This window comes from Dermacentor andersoni, chromosome 7 (genome assembly GCF_023375885.2).
Source record: "Dermacentor andersoni chromosome 7, qqDerAnde1_hic_scaffold, whole genome shotgun sequence".
Taxonomy (NCBI): domain Eukaryota; kingdom Metazoa; phylum Arthropoda; class Arachnida; order Ixodida; family Ixodidae; genus Dermacentor; species Dermacentor andersoni.
The window spans coordinates 65870254-65892600 of NC_092820.1; the positions used below are offsets into that span (position 1 = coordinate 65870254).

At 47.8% G+C, this 22347-nt stretch overlaps 1 long non-coding RNA gene across 1 annotated transcript in view; it reads left to right on the top strand.

The window, feature by feature from the left end:
• Nucleotides 1-3149: 3149 nt before the first annotated feature.
• LOC129385761 (uncharacterized) overlaps nt 3150-22347 on the top strand; it is a 60636-nt gene continuing 41438 nt past the window's right edge. Inside the window, exon 1 of the long non-coding RNA XR_008613315.2 lies at nt 3150-3374. This is a non-coding gene — a long non-coding RNA (uncharacterized lncRNA). The remainder of the gene's footprint in view (nt 3375-22347) is intronic.

Consider the following 22347-nt stretch of genomic DNA (forward strand, 5'->3'; position numbering starts at 1 on the left):
CTTAACAAGTCTTTGATGTCACCTAAGTTGTGTAAAAGCCCTCTACAATTCCAATGAATAATAAAAGCCATCTTGAAATTGAAAGGTAAAAAATGGCACTACGAAAAACTAAGAGGTAGGGTTATAGGTGACATGGATAAAAAGGCTAAGACAAATGATCGATAACCTTCAGGTTATCGCTTTCTTATTTTGGGTGGTTATTGGGATCTTGTCCCTCTTACCGCGCTCAAGAGAGCGCTTGTCCTTCGGTGTCAATGACACCGGGGTTTTTGCGTCGACCTCCATCGCTCTCTCTGAGGCGCTGGAGGATCGAGAGTTAGGCGCCGAGACACGTGTCGCGGGCCTTGGGGTTCGCTTGATCTTAGGGCCCTGCGGGACTGGTGTCTGCAGGGCCGTCGAAGAGGGTGGAGCAGTACTGACTGCTTCCACCACGGGGGCGGGAGGAGTCACTGCGGCACCACTGCGCGTGGGCTCGGAGGACTCCGGAGGCCTCTGTGACGCTGCCACCGCCTGCGTCACTTCGGCATAACTTCTTCGCGGAAGATACGAAAGCCGCTTTCGGGCTTCAAAGAACGAAATTTTTTCTTTTACAGTTAGAGCAATGACTTCTTTTTCTTTTTTCCAGCAAGGGCAGGACCGTGAATAAGCTGGATGATCTCCCTTGCAGTTAACACAATGTGGGGAAGAAGTGCAATTCTCAGATTGGTGTTCGTTGGAGCTGCATTTAGCACAAGTTGTTTGTCCTCGACATGCATGTGAAGCGTGTCCAAACCTTTGGCACTTGAAACATCGTCTGGGGTTTGGAATATATGGTCTTACATTGACTTTAACATAACCTGCATCGAGCGAGGTAGGCATTACGCTTGTTCCGAAGGTGAGTATAACGTGTTTGGTGGGGACTTCTTGATCGTTTCTGCGGATTACTATTCTCTGTACCTTGGTAACATTTTGTTCCTGGAAACCTTCCAGCAGTTCCTCGTCGCTTAATCCAATAAAATCTTCTTCAGATATTACTCCCCTACTTGTATTGAGTGTTCTGTGGGCTGAAACAGTCACTGTCGCCTCGCCAATACTGGTAAGTTCAGACAGCTTATCTGCTTGATCTTTACTATTCAATTCTAGGAGGAGGTCCCCGCTAGACATTTTGGAGGCTTTGTATGTCTGTCCGATTTTATCTTTCAGGCATTTGGCGACCAGGAATGGAGAAAGCTTTCTAATAGGCGTGTTACTTTCACGGTGGACTACATAGTATTTGGGGAAGGATGGAGCGTTGCTTCGAAAGGAGAATTGAAACGGTACTTCGGTGCGGCATCTTTTGAGACGCCGATCATGGACAACAGAGATTTGAGCTGCCATAGGAAAGTGTGTGTGTTCGGCAACAGCGCCGACCGCCCACCACGGAGCCCAACGAGGGGACGCGGCAGGGCTTGTGTCCAAGCCTGCACGACGCCAGCCGTACGCCGTCACTATAACCAAATATGGTGTACCCAAGGTAGGATATCCACACCAGGTTAACCCTTGCCGCCGTAGAGAAAGGAAGTAAATGGAAAAGAGAAGAAGACAGGAAAGGTAAAAAAGTGAGAGATAAAGACGAAGGTTTGAGGAGAGAGAGATAGAAAGAGGCGACTACCGATTTCCCCCGGGTGGGTCAGTCCGGGGGTGCCGTCTACGTGAAGCAGAGGCCAAAGAGGTGTGTTGCCTCCGCCGGGGGGCCTTAAAGGTCCGATCACCCAGCATCGGCTCAACCTCCAGGATCCCCCTTTCCCCGGACACGGCTAAGCCGCGCACGACTACACGCGGGAGGGTCCAACCCTCGTGTGCTCGGGTCCGTGGTGTCGCAACACACCAAACGCCTGCTGACGCAGACGCCCCTGCGGGGAACACCGCAAGAAGCACCGCATTTGTCACCAGCGTAGTTGACAATCACGGGACCGAAATAAATCCGTTGTCGCTTTCCAGGGCGAGCGGTGCAGAGACAAAGGAACTACCGATATCATTACCCATCACGACGAGACCGCACTGGGAGGGGGTCATAGTTCTGACCAACTCTCAGACGGCATGCAGAACTTTTTCCAGCGTCAACATTTCATATGTTTCACATCAAATTCTGATTGTACGGCGCCAGCTCCCGCCATACGTACAGATCGTGTGGACTCCGGGGCATGACTTCTTACCCGGCAATCACCAGGCACACGCCTACGCCCGAGCCCATGCACACCTTGAGCCGCGAGCCCATACCATTAAGCTACACTCATGTTTTACAACACTATCGCCTTTTAAGACCATTACCGAAGCTTCATAATGCTCTGGTGCGAGAGGAATGCGAAATATGGCGAAAACTACAAACCACCTCATATCCACATTTGGGCCTTTACCACGCCACACGCACCACATTGTATTCCTATGAATGCCCACAATGCGATAAATGGGCTACTCTTTACCACATGATGTCGCCTTGCGCAAGCACACCACAGCTCAGACCCATAACAAACCCCAGCACAATGCAATAGGAGGCAGCGCTGTGCAGCTCCGCCAGTTGTCATTGTCAAATGTGCCGCGGTTATCATCTGCCGTTCACCAACTTGGGTCATTGAGTATGCGGGAATGTGAACTTCGCAATGACGATGTGGACCGGGCGCCTACCGTGCCCGCCATATGCTGCTTTGTTAGGCCCAGCTCGAGTAGGCCCTGGTCCGGGTAGGCCCGCGACCTTGTAGTGCATTTTCGCTTTTTATTGAATTCTTGCAGAGACTAACATTGTAGTTCTCGTTTTCAGGCTTATTTTTATTGCATATTGCGCGAACATATCATATTTTGTTTCAAAAAAAACATTTGGTGAAGCGTCCAAACACTCGCGAAAAAGAGCTCCTTGTGTAACAAAACGAACATTGGCACGACAAACCACACGAGCCTGCGCGAGGCGGCGCTGTCTGCTCAGAAGTTAAATACACATGTTTTTGTGAACTTGATCGCGCACTACCTATATTTATAAGCACTTGCGAGCATGAGATATCCAATCCTTTCACAATGCAGCTAGTGCGAAATATTTTAAGTGAAAAGAAAAGCAAAACACCTGCACACGTCGCTAAAGAATATTTTTTTTTATCTGCAATAGAGACGTGTTGCTTTTCGCCATTGTTAGAGAATATGCGCTGAGACATGATTTCCAATTTGCATTTCGAGGCAAGTGCTGACCCTTTAGCAACAACATTTCAGCCCTGGTTCCTATAGTGCAGCACGTTATACTTGAGGAAGGAGTACTTTTAACGCAAGTTCGCCAATATTTATTGAGCGGAATGCGTTTTGTACAGCTCATCTTAATTACCACTTTGGCTACCCAAGTTAAAGCTGCTACTATTCAAGACCTCAGGAATGTAAGCATCCTAAATTCCGCGTCCTATTCTTACCAAGATTTTGCCCTCTAGTTTCCGAAAATGCGAGTGAATCGCAATAATATCAATTTAAAACTGTTATTATATTGTGCCTTGACATTGTTTTCATAAAAATCGGCAATCATTCAGCCGCATAAGGATCGACATTAAGTCCACGGCAACAGTGTGTCAGTCGGCGAGCTAAAGACCTGAGAGCCGTTGGGACCGATGGCAGGAGCACGCAGCCTTTTTTTACTGTAATCGTGTATTCTAACCTCGCAGCTGGTAGTACGAAGCATGAAGCACATGTGCCGGAGCGCTCTACATATTAAAGGCGGTCACGAAGATGACGATGGCTGTTAGATGAAGTATTGCCAGCATCTTTTTCTAGCGTCTGGCCAAACAGAAATGTAAGATGACTTAACCTTCACTAAATTTAGCGTCAACGGTACTTTAATAGCTACTGAAACTGGCGAGCGACGTTACACTATGTGGGAACAGTATAAAAGAAGCTATCATGACGTAACGCACATACCGAACCGTTTTACGTTTCTCTATTGTCCGTACACGTTAGGAATAAACATTAGGTAGGGTGCAGACGATATTGATTGTCCTGTAGGCTAAATCAGCTAGGGAAATCTTGAGTTCACTCTCAGTCAACAACGTTACAAATTTAGCATATTTCAGGGGAGCTAACCTAATACCCTTAGAATGCGATGCGCTTAGTCCAGGTGACAAGTGCAAATTGTATGTACTCGGTGGACCTCGTAAGAGAAGGAATCGGTGTAGCACTGGCTCGTATTATCACGGCGATTGCATAAACTTGACATTCATGCAAGTCAAAAACTGTGTTGCCATTTCTTCGTCTCTTTCAAGGCTTCCTGCGGTATTCATCTCTGTAAATGCCGCAATAATCAGAAGCGGCGCATTCAGATTCTCGTGAACTAGTTTAGCCACTTCGTCATGTAGTTTTTCTGCAGTTTATCAGTAATATTAGTTTTCTGTTTCATTGTACACATGATGGTGAAATCTATTACAAATTACAGTTACAAACTTGCATTTTTAGAGCACATTGTGAAGCCTGTTTGTTTTCGGAGCAATTAAACATAGAGTGTAGCGTGTGCGAGAACAGACTGCGGTTACTTCAGCATCGCCACAGAACCTACGTGATGTAGAGCACGTTTCAACCGTGTACTCCTAGTTTGTCAGTAACAAAGGACAACATAGCTCTCGAAACAATTCTCTTAAGCTAGGAAGTCGGTTAATTGTCTCCAAATTGTGATCTGTCGCTAAACAGTTGCTTACCGCTAAGTTGTAAGATTTGCTGCTGTATACACAGAAAAGAAACAAAATAGACTTGCTAAAATTTTTTTTAAATTACATGAAATATTAGAACTGTTTTAACAAGGTAGCATTTAATATACCCTGACGCATTCGATCGTAAGTGTCATTGAGGATATTATTATTATGATACTATAGCTGTACGCTGAACGTTATATGAATGCAGATTAATTTTAATCTGATACCTACACGCTTTTGCTCAATGGAATAACACACTTCCACGAATCTAAGTGCTTTAAACTCGTTATTATATAGGGGCCTTCAAAAAATTTTGCGTAAGATAATTTTGCCGGTATAATTTTGTGAATCAGAAGGTTCAGGCGCAGTAGTGTCTCATGTTGAGCATACTATCACAATACGATGGTTCTCAGGGATACCAGGCTAATTTATTTGCGAGTCATATGTTCGAGCACAACTAATTCATCAAATATATATATTTCAGTATTCTGAACACGTTATTGCATTATTGTATTTCACAAGGTTACTGCAACCTAACAGCAATATAATCGATACAGCTTTGTGCACTGCAGAAATCAGGCCCATTACGGACATTTCATATGAGCCGATTATGAGGTAGCCGCATTCTATGTTTACTCAAAACTTTCTTGAGCTTTTAAGTCATATAGCTTCTCGCTTCTAGCTAGTGCCCTTACTTTTGTTCTACACGCTTCCTGCTTATTGCCATGCAAAATACTGCAATATGCGCGCAATGTTTGGCTGCAAAAGCGACTCTGTCGAATGGATGTGCGGCTATGCTCGCCTAATCAGTAGTGCAGGGCAAAAAAGGCTGCGTTAAGACGTTTTCTCATGGCGTGAGCATTGCGCACACAACAACACGTGTTCTTACAGAGGAACTGTGGGCACACCAAAGCGTCCTTTTAGTGATTACCGAGAGTAAACATCAAGTATGGTGCGCTGGTAGCTTTGTTTCCGTTTCAAGTCGAGCACGATCGAACTTCGACGCATCTAACACCACCGGTGTCGCTCCTGATCGTGTCAGCCTCACGAGACGCGCGGTAGCGGCCGCGGTCGTGCTTTTTTTTGTTTTTTTTTTGAAGCAGTAGTCGCCTCGTGTGATGCATTCCACCGACGCTTGACTTCTAGGTGTCGTTAGACATGGTCGAATGAGTTGCAGCACAGCTAAATCTTGCAATCGCTTTTGATGCTTCGCCGTTCAGGCACAATAGCGAATTTCAATGCGTAAGTACTCTAGGACTACCTCCGTGGGAAATCTTTCTGTCCGTCCGTTTGTCGGTCTTAAATGGAAGCAACTATGCAGACGATAGGTACAGACCAGATGTTATCAATCTTCGTAGCGCGAGTGTCAGCCGCACCACAAACCCCGACCCCAAGTGCTGCTTTGCGATGAGTACTGCAGGATGGCTTCGGTGGATTGGATAAATGGCTGTATTGCGTTGTGAGTTCGCATACATTTTTATGTTTTAAACGTGTTTTTGTTGCATCTGTTGACATGTATCTCCTAGGCATGTTCTTACCGCGCCTGCTGAGCGGGCTGTAGAAAAGTTATTTCTCCTAGCAGCACTCTGCCGTCATTGGCTGCACCAACAAGAAGCGATCGAGAAAGCTGCTCATGCAAAAGCCGTGCGATCGACGTTGACGGCGACACAAGATGTTCGTTTTGTGTGGCGTGCATGTGTGTGGCGTTTAACTGAAGTGTTACCCTTATTCTATCGAGACTATTTTGGTAATTATGTTATATAATACTGGGATTAAGCTAATGGGCTTATAATTTTTAATTCTTTAATGTCTTACTTTTGGAGGATTAGTATAATCGTGGTAGTCTTCCAGTTCTCTGGAACCCTTGTGTCATGAAACATTCCGTATAAAGGGGCCGGAAGCTTTTCAAGCCTGATGTCTCCTCCATCTTTGATTAAATCCACTGTTATGCCATCATCTCCGGCCACTTTTCCCCGTTTCATGTCTCGCAGGGCCCTTATAGCTTTATCACTAGTTATTGAAGTAGTCTCTGTAACCTGTTCATTATTATGTCGAATGGTGGAATCATGGCTGCGCTGTGTGGTGTACAGGTCAGCATAGAATCCTTCCGATGTTGTTACTATATCTTCAAAATTGCTGATGATATTACCCTGCTTATCTTTCCGCGCAAACACTTGCCTTGTCCGAAGGCAAGTTTTCTTCCCACTGATTTTGTGGTGCCTGCATTTTACAGTGCTTCCTGTCTTTCCCACATTATACTTTCGAGTATCCCTTAATTTCTCCTTCCTGATCACTTTTGACAGTTCCGCGTATTCTATCTGATCTATTGATATGGACACTTTCATTTTTGTCGTTTCTTTATTAGGTCTTTCGTTAGTTGAATCAGCTTACCTCTCACTTCAATTGCTGCTTCTGAAGCCAGCCTTGTTGCTTTTTCATTTATTACCTCTATGTCATTTTATCTCTCTGCCTGCATATTTATTTGCATGTCCCAGCCTGAATCGGTCCGCGTTTGACCTTACTTCGTCTAGTCCGGCCTGTTTCTTCGCCAATTTCATTCCTTCTCTCTTCATATTGAGGGGAATCCTAGCCCTCACTAACCTGTCATCACTGAACTTTACGCTACCTAACACTTATATACCCTGCCCTATACATGGATCGACAGAAAGTGTGAAACCTATTTTATTTCTTGTTTCACCATTATTAAATGCCTCATTTGAACATTTTGCATTATCTTGCGCAATGTGCGGGTGATTTACCTGATCAATTTATGCCGTGTTCAAGCCACAGGAGAAACAGGTTAAGTCGCTCTTAACATGAGGTTGTATATGAGAATGCCTTAAAAATATATATGCCTATTGAGATTTGTTCCGATGACTATTTATATGAGTGACTGGAAAGAACGCGTATGCACTACGTCACAGTACTAGTAGTAGGCACAACTAGTAGGAAGTTTCTGCAGAGATCTTTATTGCGATATCAATTATACCGACACGCGAGGTGAATATTTGCTGGCGTCAATACCATGAGCTCTGCATATATATATATATATATATATATATATATATATATATATATATATATATATATGGACCGTTACGAAGAACACCATGTCGGCTTGTCTGAAAAGCTGCTGCTGCGCTTCACAGGGTCCTACACGATCTTGCGCCAGCTCTGCGATGTGAACTACGATGTCGCTCCCCTGGACTTGCCTGTCAGCATGTGTCATGGTTCAAGCCTGACTTTGCCGCTAGTTCTGCTCCCTTTAAGTTAGCGCCGAGGCAGCGACTTTACACGCGGGGATTATGTTATGGTGCACCCAAGAGTGGCGCCAAGCAGAAGACGATTTGGCGTGTAGGCGTGGAATAGGTCTCGACAACCATCTTGTTTATGCATTGTTATCTCTCTTGTAAATATTGTCAATACAGCTTTGCATGTGGCTTCTGCAACTTTACATATATATATATATATATATATATATATATATATATATATATATATATATATATATGTATATATATCACTATTTTTATGCATGCGGTATAAGCAGGTTAAATGAAATTTTAATGGTAGTGCGAACTTTGTTTTTCCTAAACATATTCAGCGGTGGGTGGGCTCTGAGTCCAGGCCTCCACTAGTCTCTGTGGTTTGCTGCGCTTGATCGAGGACAGCTCTTGGGCTGTGCAGGTGTTCACTAGCAAGCCCAAGCTCCCACTACCTGTTTTACGGCATTTGCACCACGCGAGGCGAATTGGAATTCGGAGGCTGTAATTTGCATGTCCACAGGACTTGGGCAAGAGTCGGTTGCTCCCTGCACCAAGGACAGGTATGCCCATAGAATTCAGGGTGTATCTTACTAAAAACTCGGAGGTGTCAACAGTGTTTGTCTGTATGCGGCGACAGGTCCTGGTCTGTTACCACCTAAGGTCCGGTTGTGGGCGCCTGCATTTGTGTCCCTATTTATTTTAGATTTCGATGATATCGTGTGGTTGGATCGAGGTTTCTCGGAATGCCCGACCAGTGTTCGGATGCTTATTCCTCAAGGCGTAATGACCTGCGTCTCGTTTCGCTCGTGTCCAAATTGCGCCGGGCACAACATCATCGCCTGGTGCCGTTCTAGGGTGAGGCCTAGCATACTGTGAATTTTTGTGTGGAATAGTACGTGTCATAAGCGAACGGCATGCTGTCTAGGAGTCCATCACGACCAATGCGTATTCTCATTTTGCCTCTGCATCTCAAATGGCCAGCGCTATGGACGCTGCCTCCGCGTGTTCCACTGCCGTCACGTGTTCTTGATATTGTCACGTGGTAGTGACGGTGAAGAAAGAAGCAGTACGGTGGAATACAAAACTAGCTTTTATTGGGCGAACCTGTGCCCACAAAACAGGCTACACTTATAGCACAACGAAAGCGGCGAACACAGTCGGCGATCGTCGAAAATCTGATCTGCGGGTCAAGCGGGTCGGCTTTTATAGAGCAGTCGTCGAATGTTCCAGACTAATCGTTCGGACCCGCGTGCCTTCCACAAAGTTCTACACCATTCGCGTCAGGTGATAAAATCAGATAACATAAGTCTCGACGACAACAGACAGCGGATAGAAGCATCGATAACTTTCCAGAAACTTCGGATACATGCAGGCGCGTCCCATGCTGTGCGATTACATTTGTTAGGCGGCGAAACGTGGTTGCCCGATAAAGATAAGTACACGTGTCAATACCCCCCTCGTAAAAAAGCATCGTCCCGATGCCACAAATATAAGAGAGCGAAACACAAAAGGACACTTCTTAAACATAAGTAACAAAAAAGAAATAAAGTCCAAAGGTCAGTTACGCGAAGCCACAAAGTTCGTTAACGCTGGTAGTAGGGCTTGAGTCGCACAACGTGGACTATTTCAGGTCGCGAGCGGCGCCGCTGGGATAGCGAAATACCGTCTGGCACGACCTCATAGTCCAGTGCGCCAATGCGTCGGATGATCTTGTACGGTCCGAAATAGCGACGCAAAAGCTTCTCGCTCAGTCCTCGTCGGCGTATAGGGGTCCAAACCCAAACACGGTCACCGGGCTGGTACTCCACGAAGCGTCGTCGGAGGTTGTAGTGTCGGCTGTCGGTCCTCTGCTGGTTCTTGATTCGCAGGCGGGCGAGCTGTCGGGCTTCTTCGGCGCACTGGAGGTAGGTACGGACGTCAAGGTTCTCCTCGTCCGTGACGTGAGGCAGCATGGCGTCGAGCGTCGTCGTCGGGTTCCTGCCGTAGACCAGCTTGAACGGCGTGATCTGTGTTGTTTCCTGTACCGCCGTGTTATAAGCGAATGTTACGTACGGCAGGACGGCATCCCAGGTCTTGTGTTCGACGTCGACGTACATCGCTAGCATGTCGGCGAGAGTCTTATTCAGCCGCTCCGTAAGACCATTCGTCTGCGGGTGGTAAGCCGTTGTCCTCCTGTGCCTTGTCTGACTGTATTTCAGAATGGCTTGGGTGAGCTCCGCTGTAAAGGCCGTTCCTCGGTCGGTGATGAGGACTTCTGGGGCGCCATGTCGCAGCAGAATGTTTTCGACAAAGAATTTCGCCACTTCGGCTGCGCTACCTTTCGGCAGTGCTTTTGTTTCAGCAAAGCGGGTGAGGTAGTCCGTCGCCACGACTATCCACTTATTTCCGGTTATTGACGTCGGAAAGGGTCCCAACAAGTCCATCCCGATCTGCTGGAATGGTCGGCAAGGAGGCTCGATTGGCTGTAGTAATCCGGCTGGCCTTGTCGGCGGTGTCTTGCGTCGCTGACAGTCTCGGCATGTTCTGACATAACGGGTGACGTCGGCGGTCAGGCGCGGCCAATAATACTTTTCTTGTATCCTCGATAGTGTCCGGGAAAATCCGAGGTGTCCGGCGGTCGGATCGTCATGTAGGGCGTGCAATACTTCTGGACGAAGTCCTGACGGGACGACAAGAAGGTAATTGGCGCGGACTGGTGAGAAGTTCTTCTTCACAAGTAGACTGTCTTGAAGCGTGAAGGAAGATAATCCGCGCTTAAATGCCCTGGGAACAACGTCAGTGTGCCCTTCCAAATAATCGACGAGGCCTTTAAGTTCCGGGTCCGCTCGTTGTTGTTCGGCGAAGTCTTCCGCGCTTATTATTCCAAGGAAGGCGTCGTCATCCTCGTCATCTTGCGGCGGCGGGTCAATGGGGGCGCGTGATAGGCAATCGGCGTCTGAGTGTTTTCGTCCGGACTTGTATGTTACAGTGATGTCGTATTCTTGTAGTCTCAGGCTCCACCGTGCCAACCGTCCTGAGGGATCCTTTAAATTCGCTAGCCAACACAAGGCGTGATGGTCGCTGACGACTTTGAATGGCCTGCCATATAGGTAAGGGCGAAATTTCGCTGTAGACCAAACGATGGCGAGGCATTCCTTTTCGGTTGTAGAATAATTGCCTTCCGCTTTTGACAACGACCGGCTAGCGTAAGCTATCACGTGTTCGTGTCCATCTTTTCTCTGGACCAGGACGGCGCCGAGGCCTAGGCTGCTGGCGTCAGTGTGGATTTCGGTATCGGCGTGCTCGTCGAAGTGCGCAAGTACGGGCGGCGACTGCATGCGTCGTTTGAGTTCTTGAAATGCGTCGGCCTGCAGCGTTTCCCACTTGAACTCGACGTCACATTTAGTTAGCTGCGTCAGCGGCTCAGCGATGCGTGAAAAGTTCTTCACAAATCGCCTGTAGTAGGCACACATGCCAAGAAATCTACGCACTGCCTTCTTGTCGATGGGCTGTGGGAACTTTGCTATGGCAGCTGTCTTCTGCGGGTCGGGGCGGACTCCAGATTTGCTGATGACGTGGCCTAAAAATAGAAGCTCCTCGTAAGCGAAGCGGCACTTTTCCGGCTTCAGAGTAAGTCCTGATGACCTGATGGCCTCTAGTACTGTTGCCAGCCGCCTAAGGTGAACGTCGAAATTTCCGGCGAAGACGACGACGTCATCCAAGTATACGAGACAGGTCTGCCACTTCAATCCTGCTAAAACCGTGTCCATCACGCGCTGGAACGTTGCAGGCGCCGAGCACAGTCCGAATGGCATAACCTTGAACTCGTAGAGGCCGTCTGGGGTGATGAAGGCGGTCTTTTCGCGATCTCTTTCGTCGACTTCTATTTGCCAATAGCCAGACTTGAGGTCCATGGACGAGAAGTATTTAGCGGTGCAGAGCCGATCCAATGCGTCGTCTATCCGTGGGAGGGGGTATACGTCCTTCTTCGTGATCTTGTTCAGACGACGATAATCGACGCAGAAACGTAGGGTTCCGTCCTTTTTCTTTACCAGAACAACAGGGGATGCCCACGGGCTTTTCGACGGCTGGATGATGTCGTCGCGCAACATTTCGTCGACTTGTTCTCTTATAGCTTCACGTTCTCGCGCCGAAACTCGGTAAGGGCTCTGACGGAGTGGTCGAGCGCATTCCTCGGTGATTATGCGATGCTTGGCGACTGGTGTTTGTCGAATCCTCGATGACGTCGAAAAGCAGCCTTTGTATCGTCGGAGCAGACTTCTGAGCTGCTGTTGCTTAATCATAGGGAGATTTGGATTAATGTCGTAGTCTGGTTCGGGAACCATGGTCGTCGGGGTAGATGCGGCGGAATCCGAGAGCACAAACGCATTACTTGTTTCCATAATTTCATCGATGTACGCGATCGTCGTGCCCTTGTTGATGTGCTTGAACTCCTGGCTGAAGTTTGTCAGCAACACTTCAGTTTTCCCTCCATGCAGTCGAGCGATCCCTCTTGCGACGCAAATTTCACGGTCTAGCAGTAGACGTTGGTCGCCTTCGATGACGCCTTCTACGTCAGCGGGTGTTTCGGTGCTGACCGAAATAACAATACTGCAGCGAGGCGGGATGCTCACTTGATCTTCTAGCACACTCAAGGCGTGATGGCTACGAGGGCTCTCCGGCGGCATTGCTTTATCTTCCGACAGCGTTACTGACTTCGACTTCAGGTTGATGATTGCGCCGTGTTGGTCCAGGAAGTCCATACCGAGAATGACGTCTCGTGAACACTGTTGGAGGATAACGAAGGTGGCAGGGTAAGTCCGGTCATGAATGGTTATTCTTGCCGTGCAGATCCCAGTCGGCGTGATGAGGTGTCCTCCAGCGGTGCGAATCTGAGGGCCTTCCCATGCGGTCTTAACTTTCTTCAACTGGGCGGCGATGTGTCCACTCATTACGGAGCAATCGGCCCCTGTGTCGACTAAGGCAGTGACTGCGTGGCCGTCGAGAAGCACGCCGAGGTCGGTTGTTCTTTGTCTGGCATTGCAGTTAGGTCTTGGCGTTGGATCACGGCTGCGTCGTGTTGAACTGAAGTTGGAACGTCGCGTCGTCAAGTCGTCTTTCGTCGGTGTAGTTTTGGCTTCCAGACTTCGTCGGGACGGCGGCGTGTCGTTATGTCGTCGAGATGGTCTCTTCGTCGTCTTCGTCGGCGGCGGAGGATCTTCGTCAGTTCGACGAACAGCAACCGCACCTCCATCGGTTGCTGCTTTTAGTTTTCCGGGTATGGGCTCGCAGAGCGGCCCCGGGCTGGGCCAGTGTATGGACGGCGCTGCGGCGACAGGTAGCGGCCTGGTGACGGCGAACGGGACGGTCGTCGAGAGTTCCATTGAGTGCCGGCTAGGTAATCGGCAATGTCACGTGGGCGCTCCCCAAGCTGTGGACGCGGCGCGTTGACGGCGAACCCTCTCAGTCCCATGTCGCGGTATGGGCATCGGCGGTACACATGGCCGGCTTCTCCGCAGTGATAGCAGAGCGGGCGGTGGTCGGGGGCTCGCCAAATGTCCGTCTTCCTCGCATAGGTGCGCTGGGCGACGGGTGGGCGCGCTGGCGGCGGCGGCGGCGGACGACGGAATTGCGGTGTTGCAGGACCTTGGCGCGGTCGCGCAGGGGGGCCTTGACGGCGGGCGACGACGGCGGCGTAGGCCATTGCTTCCGGCTGCGGTGGTTCTGGTTGCACCTCAGGAACTCCAAGGGATCGGTGCACCTCTTCTTTCACGATGTCGGCGATAGAGGCCACTTGAGGCTGCGACGAAGGCAAGACCTTGCGCAGTTCTTCGCGCACAATGGCCTTGATGGTCTCGCGCAGATCGTCCGTGGCCAGTGATTGAATTCCTGCGTAGTGGGTAGAGCTTGTGCGGCGGTTGAATTGCCGGTTCCGCATTTCGAGTGTCTTCTCAATGCCGGTGGCCTCGCGAAGGAACTCTGCTACGGTCGTCGGTGGGCTTCGTACCATTGCGCCGAAAAGTTCTTCCTTCACACCACGCATGAATGGCGTACTTTCTTTTCCTCGGCCATATCCGGATCGGCGTGGCGGAACAGACGGCTCATTTCTTCCGTAAAGATGGCAACGTTCTCATTTGGTAGCTGCACTCGGGCGTCCAGCGTAGCTTCGGCCCTTTCCTTGCGCACGACGCTTGTAAAGGTGCGCAGGAAGCCGGTACGGAACAGGTCCCATGTTGTCAATGTCGACTCCCTGTTCTCGAACCACGTTCTCGCGGCGCCTTCTAGGGCGAAGTATACATGCCGCAACTTGTCGTCGGAGTCCCAGTTGTTAAAAGTCGCGATTCGCTCGTACGTCTCCAGCCAGGATTCCGGGTCTTCAGTTGCTGCTCCATGGAAGGTCGGTGGGTCCCAAGGTTGTTGCAGGACAACGGGGGTCGCTGGGGCAGCCATTGGGGTTGTCTTGGCCACGATCTTCTTGGTCTTCTCAGGTAGAAGTCCGTGTTCCGGGGGCAGCTGTTGTTGACGACGGCTTACTCGATGGTCCGTGACTCCGTTGGTGCTCTCTTTACGGTCCGGGCTTGGATCACGGCTTGTTGGGGGCGTCCGGTACATGGACCAAAAGCACCTCCACCAGATGTCACGTGGTAGTGACGGTGAAGAAAGAAGCAGTACGGTGGAATACAAAACTGGCTTTTATTGGGCGAACCTGTGCCCACAAAACAGGCTACACTTATAGCACAACGAAAGCGGCGAACACAGTCGGCGATCGTCGAAAATCTGATCTGCGGGTCAAGCGGGTCGGCTTTTATAGAGCAGTCGTCGAATGTTCCAGACTAATCGTTCGGACCCGCGTGCCTTCCACAAAGTTCTACACCATTCGCGTCAGGTGATAAAATCAGATAACATAAGTCTCGACGACAACAGACAGCGGATAGAAGCATCGATAACTTTCCAGAAACTTCGGATACATGCAGGCGCGTCCCATGCTGTGCGATTACATTTGTTAGGCGGCGAAACGTGGTTGCCCGATAAAGATAAGTACACGTGTCAATATGTGTCGCAAATACCAAAAGCCTCCAATCTTTCGGTGCTCTTGTGTTTTGGTAGCCCCACGGCAGCCTTATACTCGCTGATGATGGGGCACGCTTTGGTCCTTTCAAACATATCCAGTTTTTGAAAGTATGAGCTGTATATCGGCCTCCTTAGGACAAATGATTGCATGAGTCTGATCTTTTGTGCTTCTTTGAAGCCTCTTCGTTGCTTTTGACACTAGATGATTTGGGCAACAGTCGTTGTGATTTCTTGCAATGTGTCTAGCGTGTGCGATACCCCGCCGTTGTCTTGTATCCGCATACCTAGTATGCGAATACAGGACACCTCTCTAATCGACTGGCCGCACAATTGTAAGGTTATATTCGATTTATTTATTTATTTATTTAAATACCTTCAGGGTGCATAGGGCGTTAGAGAATGGAGTGGTAACAATAAATATAAAAACACACAAAGCAAATGTGAGGCAACATGTTAAAGCGCATTTTTAATGTCACTGGCATCCGTAATAGATACAATGAAGGTAGCCTAGTGGTTGCAACCATTACAAACTTGAGGAATGCAAGAATGAAAGTTTTGGTTAGTGTGACAACGAGGCACAAGTTCTTTATGACATTGGTCGATATGAGATAATATGAATGAAAGACGGAAAATGAGTTCTTGTTTGAGACGATGGTAATGGTACTAAGTCTTATGAAAGGAGCGACGTGCTATTTCCCTGCGTAAGCAGATAGATGGAAGCCGTAACGCGGTTTTCGTAGATGAAACACTTGGAAAAAATGAAGCGTGCACTTCGATTCTGTACAGCTTCAAGGTAACTGATAAGACTTTCAGTAAATGGATTGCATACAGCTGAGGCATACTCTAGTTTGGAAAGAAGCAAAGTCTTATAAAGAAGGAGTTTAAGGGAAGAAAGGGCCATTGAAAAATTGCGGCTCAGGTACCCAAGCATGTGGTTAACATTGGTGACATAATTTACATTGACATAATTATGGTGTGGCTGCGAAGACAGGTTGGAATTCATGTATACCCATACGTATCTGTTTGTAGTAACTTCTTTGAGAGGGAAACCATTCATGTTACACTTAGAAAAATTACTTCACAATTTAGCAGAAATTTTCATTGGTTGTCAGTCCGTCGCTGTGAGTTTCATTTTCCATGTGCTACACCAATCAGAAATAGTCTTATGGTCAGTCTGTAGTGGTGACGTGTCAGTAGTAGAGGAAATCACGCGATATACAAGAGTCATCTACAAAAACCCTGATAGAAGAGTTATTACAATAAGGAAAATCGTTTATGTAAATAAAGCAAAGAAGGAACCCAAGGACAGAACCTTAGTTCATTGATGAAAAGGACAGAACACAGAGAAGAATCGTAGCCATTAAAAGTTACAAATTGCTGTCGGTTTAACAGTTTTTTTTTTTTTGTTTCCAAGCAAGAATGTTAGGGTCAAGATTTAGTTCACTGAGCTTGAAATAAAGTTGTCTATGGCCGACAAGGTCAAAAGGCTTAAAGAAATTTAAGAATGCACAATCAACATAAAATCCCAAGTGTAGAGCTTCTAAGAGTTCATTAGAGAAATAATATAATTGCGTTTCACTGGAGAATGTGCTCCTCAAACCATGCTGACGAGATCGAAAAAACGAATTATGTTCTAGAAAATTAACCAGGTAAGAATAAATGACGTGGTAAAAGATCTTACAAAGGAGACTGGTCAACTAGATTGGCGTATTATATAGCGCAGAATGGGTATCACCTGATATAAACAAATTCAACACTTTGCCCACCTACCAATCACGAGGCAACACACCAGAATTCAATGTTTGAGAGAAAAGTTCGTACACAAAGAAATGGACGAGTAAGCTACCGTACTTTTCAAAAGTTTCGCGATTACGCCGTCGAGGCCTCATGATGACGAAACAATGAAATTGTTAATAAGGCCAACGACACCATCATGATCAATTACTACAGGATCCACTGTAGGAAAGTCCGCATCACATAATTCTGGCATGCACTTAACACGCTCATCTCAAAATGTTGTTGTATATACTTCGTCGAATACGTAAAACGTTGCTAACCAGAAACACTAACGCCACTGTCGTCAGGTATTGACTACACGTTTTAGCATGCACCCTGAACAACACTACAGAACGTATTGGGGTTCTCTTTAACAAAGCAGGTAGAGTAGTTCCAAAGAAAGTGTGCTTGGAGTCCACAATTGTATTTTTATATTTGCGGGTTATCTGTTGATATGTGGACCAGTCACCGTGGCCATTCCTGAGCATTATTTTGCAGAAAAGTGTTTTTTTTTTTTTGCAATGTTGGCGGCGCTTTAGGGAAAGAGCAAGCCAAGGTAACCTTCGCTTGCGACAGATGGCCCCTAGAGGACTTTCTCCTTGTTAGACAGTGAATTTTTTTGTTAAGATTGACCACTTTTACTCGACAGTGCACTCATAAAAGCAGGGCATGCAGCCTTCAAAGAAGGCTTCTAGCTCACTATTATTAACGTAGAAATCGGCCTGCTTATAATCGCTGATCGATTTTGGTTCACTGGTGAGGCGTTTAACAGTTGCTTTCATTGAAAAGTTAATAACACAGTAGTCGCTGAGTCTTGGTAAAAGAAAATCAAGAGAATGCACGAGAACTGGAACTGTTGTTAAAATAAGATCAAGTAGGTTAGCGCTTCAACGAAGTAGTTCTCGTTGGAATAGTAATTATTTGAATGAATTTGAAATCACAGTGTAACTTCACGAAGGCGGCCCTTTCAGTCCAGGACTCTTTGACCACAGAAATGGAGCGGACCAATCAAAGTTAGAGAAATTAAACTCTACGAAAATAAAAATGGATGCGTCAAGGAACCTAACGATAATAACATTCAAAGCATCATGCAAATCAGAAGAAAAATTATGCCCCGCGTGAGTGGCCGACAGGAAACGCAAAAAATTATATCGCAGTGTTTAATGCGCACGTATGCGCAAGCAGTTTCTGAAGATGACTCAGTGGGAACATGTTAGGAAAGAATGTGATCTGAAAGAGATATCCGAACGCCACCTCCTGATCAAGAGCCACGATCAAAGCGGTAAAATTTAAACACGTTTTTACACTCAAATATTTCGGCATCACGCACTTTCGACGATAACCGACGATAACCGAAGTAGACGGCATCAGTTCTACAGGTGTCAATTAGATCATAAAGGTCATCACGCTTGTTATCAACACTACGAGCATAGGAAAGAGAAAATTACCTTCACTAGAAGAACTATTTGGCCTAGATGAAAGCTATTACAAACGAGTGGTGCTTGATGCAGGTGTGAACACGTCATGGCTCTGCGCAACAGGTGAACCATTGTTCGAAGATATATCGCACAGGCTATCGGTTGACGCGACATACACGTAGCACTTGTTTCTCAAACCTATTGTGGTTGTTCAGTTCTCCTCGAGTATGCGATTTTCACTCGTATATATTACAATTTTTACGTTCCACATTTTATTCCTGCCTCTCGAAAAAAAGTGTTCCACTTTCTCAATCACCTTCATGGAGAAAGGCGTTGTGTGCCCATAGCGTGATGTCGCCTGCATATATGGCGAGCCAATGGTCTTGGTCCTCCCCAAGAACTAGTGACAGTTTTCGCATTCCTATATTGATGAGGAGTGGGCATGGTATGATGCCTTGTGAATTCAACCGCACAAATTGCTCAAACCAGGTCTAATTTTCTTGTATGAATTACTCTTCAGAATATTTTACAATGATATACCGCAAAAAACTGCCATAATGTAATTAAACATACCAGCTGCAGCACGTGACCTTTATCCTAAATGTTATTGGCCTACTAAATAATAAATGTGCAAAGCCCCATCAATCTACAAACATGAAATTGATGTAGTTTTATAGGTGCGGCCTGCGAGGTTCTATGTGGACAGCGTAGTGGGACCTGTGCGATTACATTATGCGGCCGTACACGGCTGCTTAAAGGCTTTAGGGGTACCGGAAACTTCGACACACTCACGTATGACGCGGCCGCGTTAATCGGACCTGGCTATCTTAGAACACCGCCCGGGGTTTTCAAGCGCTCCACTAAATTTTTCTATCGCTGCCAGTGTTCAGGCGTTCAAGCAAAACCCATTTTTTAAAATAGACTACTATTAATTATACCGTCATTCCGTCTACCAGCATTCCAGGTTCATCATCTGACTCTGCTGATGTGGTCGTCGTTGTCATCCGTCTTTCACAGTGGTAAATGAACCAAGTTATGTAATAGCTTGGGTACTAGGTATTTGCTTGTGGTTGTGGTACCCTCCCAATGGTGACATCGTCGTGATTCCAGCCCCGTCATCCGCTCCTTGCCATGCACTGGTCGCTAGGCCACCGTCGCCAATCAGTCATCATGAATTTCTTGGCATATTGACGGGGTGATGCCATCGTGGTCTTTCCATCGTCGTATTTGCCGCTTCGCTGTCCGACTCTCGTGAGGCAATAGTTGTTACGTCTTTCACGACGACCCAGTCAACCAAGTTGTCGAATAGCTCGCGTCAATAGGTATGTGCTCGTGGTGTATGATGTCGGCGTCGTTGCATCATCGTCAATCAAGCTCCGTTACCGGACTTTCATCATACCATCGTGGTCACGCCATGGTCGTGATAAAGTCGAGATTTTGCAAAGGTTTTCATACCACAGTCTTGATAACGTCGTATGCCCTCCGTTACCGTAACCCCACTCTCGTCGTCTGATTTTCGTCGTGCCATTCCCGTTGCGTCATTGTCGTCACACAATCAACACACATTTGTTGTCATAGCGTCGTCGTAATTCTGTCGCTGTCACTCGAGCTTGATCATCGAATTGCCGTTGCGCCTTTATCGTCATGCCATCGTCGTGAGTAGTCGTCATATAGCCCTGTTCACGTAACCGTTGTCATACCCGCGCCGTTGTTCCTTGTCCTCGCACCGTTTTTATGTTATCGTCGGCATCTGCCGTTCTCATGTCGTCGTCCTGATACATTTGTTGTCATGCCGTCACCGTAACACCGTTGTGGTCCTTCCATCGTTGTAATTATAACTTCGTCGTACGACGACCTTCATGCTGCTGTCATGGCACCGTCAGCATCACAGAATTGTCCTAATCCGTCGTCATCTTATATTCGTACTTATCCCATTGCCATCATGCCATTGTTATAGCGCCTTCGTGTTTCCATCCACGTTTCCTCGTATTAAATCGCTGTGACTGCGTAGTCTTCATATATTCATCGCCATGCCTTCAATCTCAATGCCAATTTTGGAAAATTTAGGCGACAGAAACTTGGCCCGATGCCAGAAAAATGTGCATGCGCATACACCCACAGCCGCGGACATCTCAAATAGACCACTATACATTCTAAATAAACCTGTCTTCGGCAATACTTGTTGCGTTTACATTGCCTGAATGCTAACGCATTACAGTCGACACTCATCGTTATTGGGTTCTGCCGGAATTTTTTCTCCATCGTAGTTCAACCAATTACCGAGCGTGAATGTCTTGCTCCCATCTGGCTGTTTCAAAATTCCGCCCATATTTATATGGCACGCCCTTCTCATTAATCACAGACCATGATGCGCTCTGTTGGCTTTCATTGCTCAAGGATCCTACTGGCCGGCCTGGTTGTTGGACCCTCCGACTACAAGAATATCCTTACGCAGTGACTTACAAGTCGGGACGCCAACACCAGGAAGCAGATTGCCTCTCGCTACCCAGTCGAAGACGCGACATCTACATCTAATACTGACACCAACGCCTGTGTTCTCTCAGTTTTTCTACTGTTCCATGTCACAGACGAGCAGTGCCGTGATCCGTCCTTGCGTGTCATTATTGACCGCCTGGAATCGTCACTTGCCGACAGTTCCGTTCGCTTATTCTCTCTTCAAGATGTTGTACCCTACCACGACAACATTCACCCCGATGGCCCTGCGTTACTCCTTGTGATCCCTAAACACCTTCGCTCGGCTGTTCTCCGCGAACTTCATGACTTCCCCACTCCCGGTGGCCTGAGTGTGTCACGTACCTACGACCGGATCCGCCGACGCTTCTATTGGGCAGGGCTTGCTCGCGCCGTTCTAAGATACGTAGCTGCGCATGAGGAATGCCAGCGACGCAAGACACAATCGACGCTCCCTGCTGTGTACATTCAACCACTCGACATTACCCCGGAACCATTCTCTCGGGTTGGTTTCGACTTACTTGGCCCTTTTCCTCTTTCTACCTATGGGACCAGATGGATCGATGTGACAACGGGTTACGCCACGCGCTACGCCATCACCCGAACGCTTCCTACAAGATGCGCCATTGATGTCGCCGATCTTCTTCTACGCGAAGTGATTTTATTACATGAAGTTCCGCGACAACTTTTCACAGACCGTGGCCGGACATTCCTATCAAAAGTTACCGCGGACATCCTGCAGTCCTGTGCCCCGAGGCACAACCTATCCACGTCATACCATCCGCAAATAAATGTACTCCCGGAGCGTCACAATTGCAGTCTCACAGAGATGCTCGCGAAATATGTCTCTTCAGAGCACACTGACTAGGACATCGCTCTACCATTTGTCACATTTGCTTATAATTCCTTGCGCCACGACACAGTCGGTTTTTCCGTGTTTCCCTTCTGTTCCGCTGAGAACCTGCCCTGCCCCTCGGCACAACCTTCCCTGTTCACGCGGCACCGACTGGTGAATATGCATTTGACGCCATCGCCCGCTGAGCCCACGCAAAGGAAATTGCCCGTGACCGCCTTCTGAAATCCCAAGAGAGTCAACGGCGTTTGTACGACCGGCAACACCGAGACGTGCACTTTCCGCCTGGTTCTTTCGTACTTCTATGGTCTCCGTTGCGTCAGGTGGGCCTGTCAAAAAAACTGCTGTGTCGCAACACAGGCCCATACCGAGTGCTTCCTGCCGTGACTCCCGTCACCTACGAGATCGCCTTTGACGCCCCATCTGCTTCCCAGTCCAGTGAGGTGTTGAGGTGTTGTGGGGAAGGTGGAGTGCGGTTTTGTAGGCTTTGCGTAGAATCGCGTCCGCCTGTTGATGGGATTGTAGTATGGGAGGCTGTATGCCACTCGGCTGACGGCCAGCCTTCTGACCAGCTTGAGTGCGTTTTCCTCTCGCATGCCGTGGCGTCTGTGTGAGATGCGCGTGATCATGCGGGCCACTTGTAGGGTGGATGCCTTGAGTAGGGCGAGGGTGTGGGTGGAGCATTGGTTTCACTGTATACACATCCCCAGAATTCTGACGAGCGTCTTTTCCGGTATCGGCTTCCCCTCGAGGTAGACGTTGAGATTTAACTCATCGCTGGTGGGGACTGTGCGTTTTTGCTTTCCTTTCCAAACTCTCAGGAGCTCGGACTTCTCAGTGAA